We start from the raw sequence: 6,964 nt of genomic DNA, 5'->3' as shown, positions 1-6,964 counted from the left end.
AGGATGAAACTCGGCAAGACACAAGGTCCTGATGAAATCCCAATTGAGGTATGGAAGAGCTTAGGAACCCATGGACTAGTTTGGTTGACTAAGTTGTTTAATAAGATTATGAGCACAGGGAAAATGCTAGATGATTGGAGGAGAAGTGTTGTGGTTCCAATTTACAAAAATAAATGAGATATTCAAAGTTCTAATAACTATAGAGGCATTAAATTGATGAGCCATACGATGAAATTATGGGAGAGAATAATTGAAACCCGTTTGAGACACTTAACTACAGTTATGGAGAACCAATTTGGGTTTATGCCAGGAAGATCTACAACAGAGGCTATTTGCTTAATTAGGAGACTTATGGAAAGGTATAGAGAATGTAGGAAAGACCTTCATATGGTATTTATTGACCTAGAAAAAGCTTATGATAGAGTCCATAGAGCGTTAATTTGGCAAGTACTAGAGAAAAGAAGTGTTGCAAGTAAATATGTAGATATAGTTAAGGATATATATGATGGTTCAGTGACTAGTGTTAGAACAGTGGGGGGACAAAGTAATGAATTCCCGATAATAGTTGGGCTACATCAAGGGTCAACTTTAAGCCCATATCTATTTGCACTGGTAATGGATGAATTAACCAAAGACATTCAAAATGAGGTCCCCTGGTGTATGCTTTTTGCAGATGATATTGTGTTGATTAATGAGACACAAGTGGGGATTAATACCAAATTAGAATCATGGAGAGTAGCTTTGGAATCAAAAGGCTTTAAACTTAGCAGATCAAAGACAGAATATCTAGTTTGTAACTTTAGTCATGATCGAGCAGATGATGAGGTGGTGATACTTCACGATAAAGAGATTCCTCAGAGTGATTGTTTTAGGTACCTAGGTTCAATCATAAGTAAAAGAGGTGATTTAGAGGATGAGGTTTCCCAAAGAATTAAAATAGGGTGGATGAAGTGGAGAGGTGCGTCCGGAGTCTTATGTGATCGGTGCATTCCATTAAAGCTTAAAGGAAAATTTTATAGGACCGTTGTTCTACCAGCTATGATGTACGGTGCAGAGTGTTGGGTTGTTAAAAACAATCATTTAGATAAACTTAGTGTAGCAGAAATAAGGATGCTAAGATGGATGAGTGGCAAAACTAGGATGGATAAGATAAGAAATGATCATATTAGAGTTGGTCTGGGAGTTGCTCCCATAAGTGATAAGCTTAGAGAAAGTCGTTTGAGGTGGCACGACCACATTCAACGGAGACCTATAAATGCTCCTGTTCGGAGAAGTGATATAATCCATATTGAAGGAACTAGAAGAGCTAGGGGTAGACCTAAGATAACCTTAGGAGAAGTGGTGAGAAAGGATATGTATAGCTTAGGCCTTGTATCTAGCATGGCCTCGAACAGAACTGATTGGAGGGCAAGAATCCATATAGCCGACCCCATTTAGTTGGGACAAGGCTTATTGTTGTTGTTGTTGTTGTTGTTGTTGTTGTTGTTGTTGTTGTTAGTAATGATGTTATGTATATTTGTTAAATATGTAAATGTTTGGAATGTGAACGAATTATGATATGATGATGCGATTGGAATCATATTGTAATGTGAATGCTTAGGTTGTGATTGTGGAATGGGGAATGCCAATTGGGTTCTATCATGGGACATCAGTGGAGGTGGTATGGGACACAATCCTATGATGCCCCTTGGCACGTTTCATGATTACTATATGTCATACCTAGGATGTTTAGAAGTGTTAGGTTAGAAACCTCTTCATATCACACCCTATCGGCGTGGGTATTGAGGCGGAGTGACCCGTGGCAACAATAGGGATTGTGGGTGCTCAAAACTGGTAGCCAACCTGTGAGAGGACACAATCACATTGTGAGGGCCATTTATTGGTAGGGTCGCATCATAATAAGTCTGGGCTCATGAGCGCTCAAAACCGGTAGACAACCCATGAGAGGACATGAGAACTTCCCATTTATTACATGGATGACCAATAGGGTTAAAAGTCCATAGTTTGAGTTAGTTGGTGCCATAGGATATAATGACTCTAAGGGGAAGGATATTGGAACCGATTATGAGAGGCATGAGGGAAAGTATCCGACCCTAAATTGATATGACTCAGTAGATGACTTGCACTGGGCTAGTTGACAATCCGAGAGGGATGCCTGTAACCCCTTGCCCGGATCCCAAAAGAAGTAGCCAGTACGTGAGGCATTGCAGTGACAGAGACCTTCCCAGAGGAGGCTGGTGTTTTATCTTAATACGTGTCCGCCATTAGAGACTAGCATTTGTTAGAGTTAGTTGCATACTTGCATATTGTCTCATATCATATGCATCATGCTTTGTTCTTGAATTGGATTGTAATTGTTATTTGTATGTGAACTACTCGCTAAGTTCTTTTGAGCTCACCCTTCGGGGACAATATTTGTTTAGATGACTTTGCAGGTGAAGAAGAGGTCCCGAGCCCCTGTTCGGAGGTCCCTTCCTTATATTATGCAACTGAGGAACAATGGGAGTTGATAGTAGCTCATGGTGCGACTCGAGTACCGGTATGGAGTTCTATCATGGCTCCAATCAACAGTGATAGATGTCGCCTTGCTCACCGACGGGATTACGAGCTTGATGTTGATCCCAAGTTACAAGAATACAAACCCTCGGAGAATAAGGCGAAACTAGAAGAAGAAGAAGAAACATTAGAAGACATAGATTAGTTTGATAGTCTTCTTTATTTCTTTCAGTTGTAATACTTAAGCTTTGAATATTCTTCCGCGCTTTGATTATTTGAGATTACTTCTGCATACTTCCGTACTTTGATATTGATTTGAGATCCTTCTAAGATCAATACTTTGATTATTCTTTTAATTACATTAATACAATAATTTTTTCTTGCTCATGATTGTACTATTTTGCTATGTGGGAGGATGATTGTCGAGACTTGATCTTCGAGGCTATGGATCACACCTCCGGGTATTGCAGTTAGGGTACCGGCTGGGGGATGTGACAACATCACAACCACCCGTCCATGAAAAATCATATACAACTATTAACTTCCATGGCTTTTAAACACTAAGCTACTTCCGCTTTTCAACTAGAATTATAGTGATGGATTGTATACAACAAGCACCTCTAACGAAAGTTTGAGCCTACAAGTCCTAAACTATGCTATCATAAAGTCACAAGACTCACATCCACATTGAAAAGAAGAATAAAGGCCTCATTGAGATGAGACAAAACAGTTCAGACTATTCGAACGAAAAACAAAGTAAATAGGAAAACAAGCCTCCCCCAAAAAAAATGAAAAACAAGCCCCCCCCCCCCCCCCCCCCAAAAAAAAAAACAAACAAACAAACAAACATTTGGTACCTCATTTCTTCAAATGTGGGTATCCCTGGTAGACCTGATTTATAATCTACTTAATCTATTAACCAAATAGAGCATTAAGAACTAAGAAAGGAACTAGATCTAAGGAAACTTGGAACATGAAAAAGAAAAAGGATCCATATTGTAGTAAGTTAGTAACAACAGTTGTCTAGTGAGCAACCAAAATTCCCTTCCATGAATTACACACACGACCACACCCCTTCTATATCACAAAGCACTAAAGCATTATCCAAGAATTAAAAATTAAAAAAAAAAAAAAAAAGAAGAAGAAAGAAGAAGAACCTATGAATGATTTCATAAGTCCCACTAGCGACATGCTATATTTGTATATTTCCAAGTTGAAATCATTCCTTTCGTACTTGATTTATAATCTACTCAATACACCACTCCTAGAAATAAAATCACCCAATCTTTTCAACATGCCATTAACCACTACTATTGCTCTCAATTGAGTAAATTCCAAAATGATTAGTACATCTACTAGATACGAATTAAAGTCAATCAGAAATATGGTTTATTGTTTAAGCCTGACAAAGGTGTCTACAAATGATGATAGGAAGGAAGGGAAAACAAGGAAATAAATAGAATCAAACTCATTCTTTTGGGTATATGCCCACTTTTTTTCTTTCTATTTATGTACAAGAATAGGAAGGAGGTGGGGCTCTAAGGAATCACTAAAGTGAATGTATAATACAATAACATAAGAAATCTTCAACACCATTATGTATAAAAATGGAAGGAATAATCATTTTAATTTAAATGCATAAATGAGGAAGAGAAAAAAGAAGAAAAAAATACCAGTAGCTCATGCCTCAATCCAATCATTATTCTACAAAAAGATGCCAAAGCTGAGGAAAAAGTCTAGACATAGGATGATTGTTCAAGGGATTTTCTGGGTTTCTGGGGGTGAAGCAGTAGTGGAAGAGAAGTCATCCTTTGTAGCATTAGCAAACAACAATTACATCAGAACTCAACCAAATCCGTAATGGAAGAAAAAAGCAAATGCTACAACAGACAGTGTAACAATGATCCAAACGAAATACACACACCAAAATGTCGAGGAATCCACCATTCTTCAAATTTTATGACAACTTCGAAGCATAACATCATTGTATATATGTTCCATGATCCCAAACCCAACCTCAAAGCTGAAAAGATTTTACAAACTATGGCAAACCAACTCAAATGTTTCACAACAATAACTTGTCTTACCTTTGCTAATATTATCATATTTTTATACTCACCAGAATGTAGACTGAAAACTACATACCAAACCATTTGGTTGAATATCAGAAAAAGGAATGTATTAATGAATAAGAGCACCAACAAAACATAAACATAAGTTAGGTAAGAAGATCCACCATACAAATTATTATCTCATATTCCCATTCAACACAGCATACCCACTCAAAACCATGTCCTAGGATAAAAAGCCATCATGAAGAGGAACAAGAAGCAATTTCAATATATACACTGATTCAAAGACCATTGATCCCGACAGAAATAAATAAAAAAAAAAAAGGATAAAGAAAAAAATAACTGATCAAAACTAGTTTAATGATTATTATTCCATATCAAAGCAACAAAGCATGCAACCCAAGCACAGAAATCATGCTTCATTTCCTAATAGACCTTGAACAGAAAAATCTACAATAGCCACCCAATAAATCTTAATCGAGGCATCACCATCTTACCCAGTCAAATGAAAGGGAAAGACAATAGATGATGGTTAAAACCATCCTTGACATCTTTATATCACTACGAAATCATTATTCAACAACAAATCTATTAAAAAATGTGGAACAGATATAAGTTTGATGTCTTAAAGACCTCAACTAGTTTCCATACCATGCACTCCTCAATCCTCTGACATGCATTGTTTCTATGCATGTGATTGTATGAATGCCATGTATCATAAATCAAACAATTGGCCTCCTATCCAATAAAGACATGACCTAATGCAATGTCAAAAAGAAGTACCGAAATTATGTGAGATCTCACAACCAGCCATGAACAAAAAGCATGCTTAGAATCCTAACACCTTAAAGCCAATTAATAAACATTAGTTCTTTTTGTTAGCAAATACAACATTCTTACAAACCACAAAAGGGAATAGAACTAAAGAGACAACAAAAGGTCCTTTCATTATTACTGTTATATATTGGCTACTCTTGTAAACAAATTCCTACAGAAGCAGCAACACAAATAAAGTAGGAAAAAAACAATACTAAGAGATCCAATCTACAAAACCATTTCAACACAACCAAAAGAATACCTAGATCAATGCTTCAAACTACCGATGTAGCAGTAATCCCATCAAAATATCAAGGAGGCCCCTTTTTCAAAACTTCAGAATAAGATTGACGCATGGGAATGTTGTGTCGGGTGAAGTGAAACCTATCCTAGTAGCAAAACCAATAATTGTATTGTAGGATCAAAGATATAACCCAAATTTTAAACAAAAAGATAGTTCAATGCCAACATTAATATCACAAGGTAAAACAGAAATCTTTCATCTTAAACATTGATATTGTTTGTAGCCATCAAACAATTGTCAAACACAGAATCTCTACACTCATCAAAAAGATCAATCCAAGAATCATTCACTCAACAATTAGGGCTCAAAATCTTATGAAGTAATGGTGACTCACACACATCAGACTTTCAATACTAATAAGGGTACCACCCAGCATATAATTTTAAAAAACAAACCAATAAAATTGAACTATAAAAAGTGGAGTCCACAAAGAGATCATAGCATCAAAGAGAAATTGAAACCCAATTCAATTACATTGCTCAAATAGAAACGACATGTAAGTCAAGCACCACATCACATTAACACAAAATGACTTCTTCGTAATTCTATGATAAATGAAGTGCCATGGTGATTTGCACTTGTTACTGCTTTGCCTAGTACAAGCAATTCTTGAAAGAAGATAGCAGTGTGCTGGATTCACAAACCATCCCTAACAAGTAATTTAAAAAATTTAGCTTCAAGATAAAATACCACTAAAGCAAATGAAATTCAAATTTGATAATTGCCTCAAAGAATCAGAGTTTGGTCCAAGCCCCCATACTGAACTCTTTATACAAACATAATTGGTGCTTTAAATATCATCTCTACTATCCATGACTAAATATCATTAGAAAATTAAACCTGAGGAGGCAAAAAATAAACAAGCTGTCGAAAGAAGAAATAACCAAAGTAAATAAGATTTCAAGGATTCCCAAACAGTGAAAAGATTAACCAAGACCAGAAGAAATATAAAAAGGGGCTGTCGAAAGAAGAGTGAACACAAGTAAATAGGGGATCAAGGATTACCAAACAAAACAACAACCACAATTGGCACAAGAACAGTGAATTCCTATGGCTCTTGATATGGCACAAATGCTTACCAAAACCATTAGCCAAGGGATGTTCATCCACAGAAAGGGATAAATGTAACTAGACGAACTCTACCCCACAAGTTTTATGTCCAAAAAACTGCTAATAATGAATGAACCTGAAAAGAAAGATATAGCAGTTCAACCTGAAACAGTGGAGCTATCAACGAGACTTGCCTTCAGTTCAACCTAAAATATTCTACTACATC

This window comes from Hakea prostrata, chromosome 1, assembly GCF_041222555.1.
Source record: "Hakea prostrata isolate BN-2017 chromosome 1, UWA_Hpros_2, whole genome shotgun sequence".
Taxonomy (NCBI): domain Eukaryota; kingdom Viridiplantae; phylum Streptophyta; class Magnoliopsida; order Proteales; family Proteaceae; genus Hakea; species Hakea prostrata.
Note: the sequence above shows the minus strand (reverse complement) of the source record.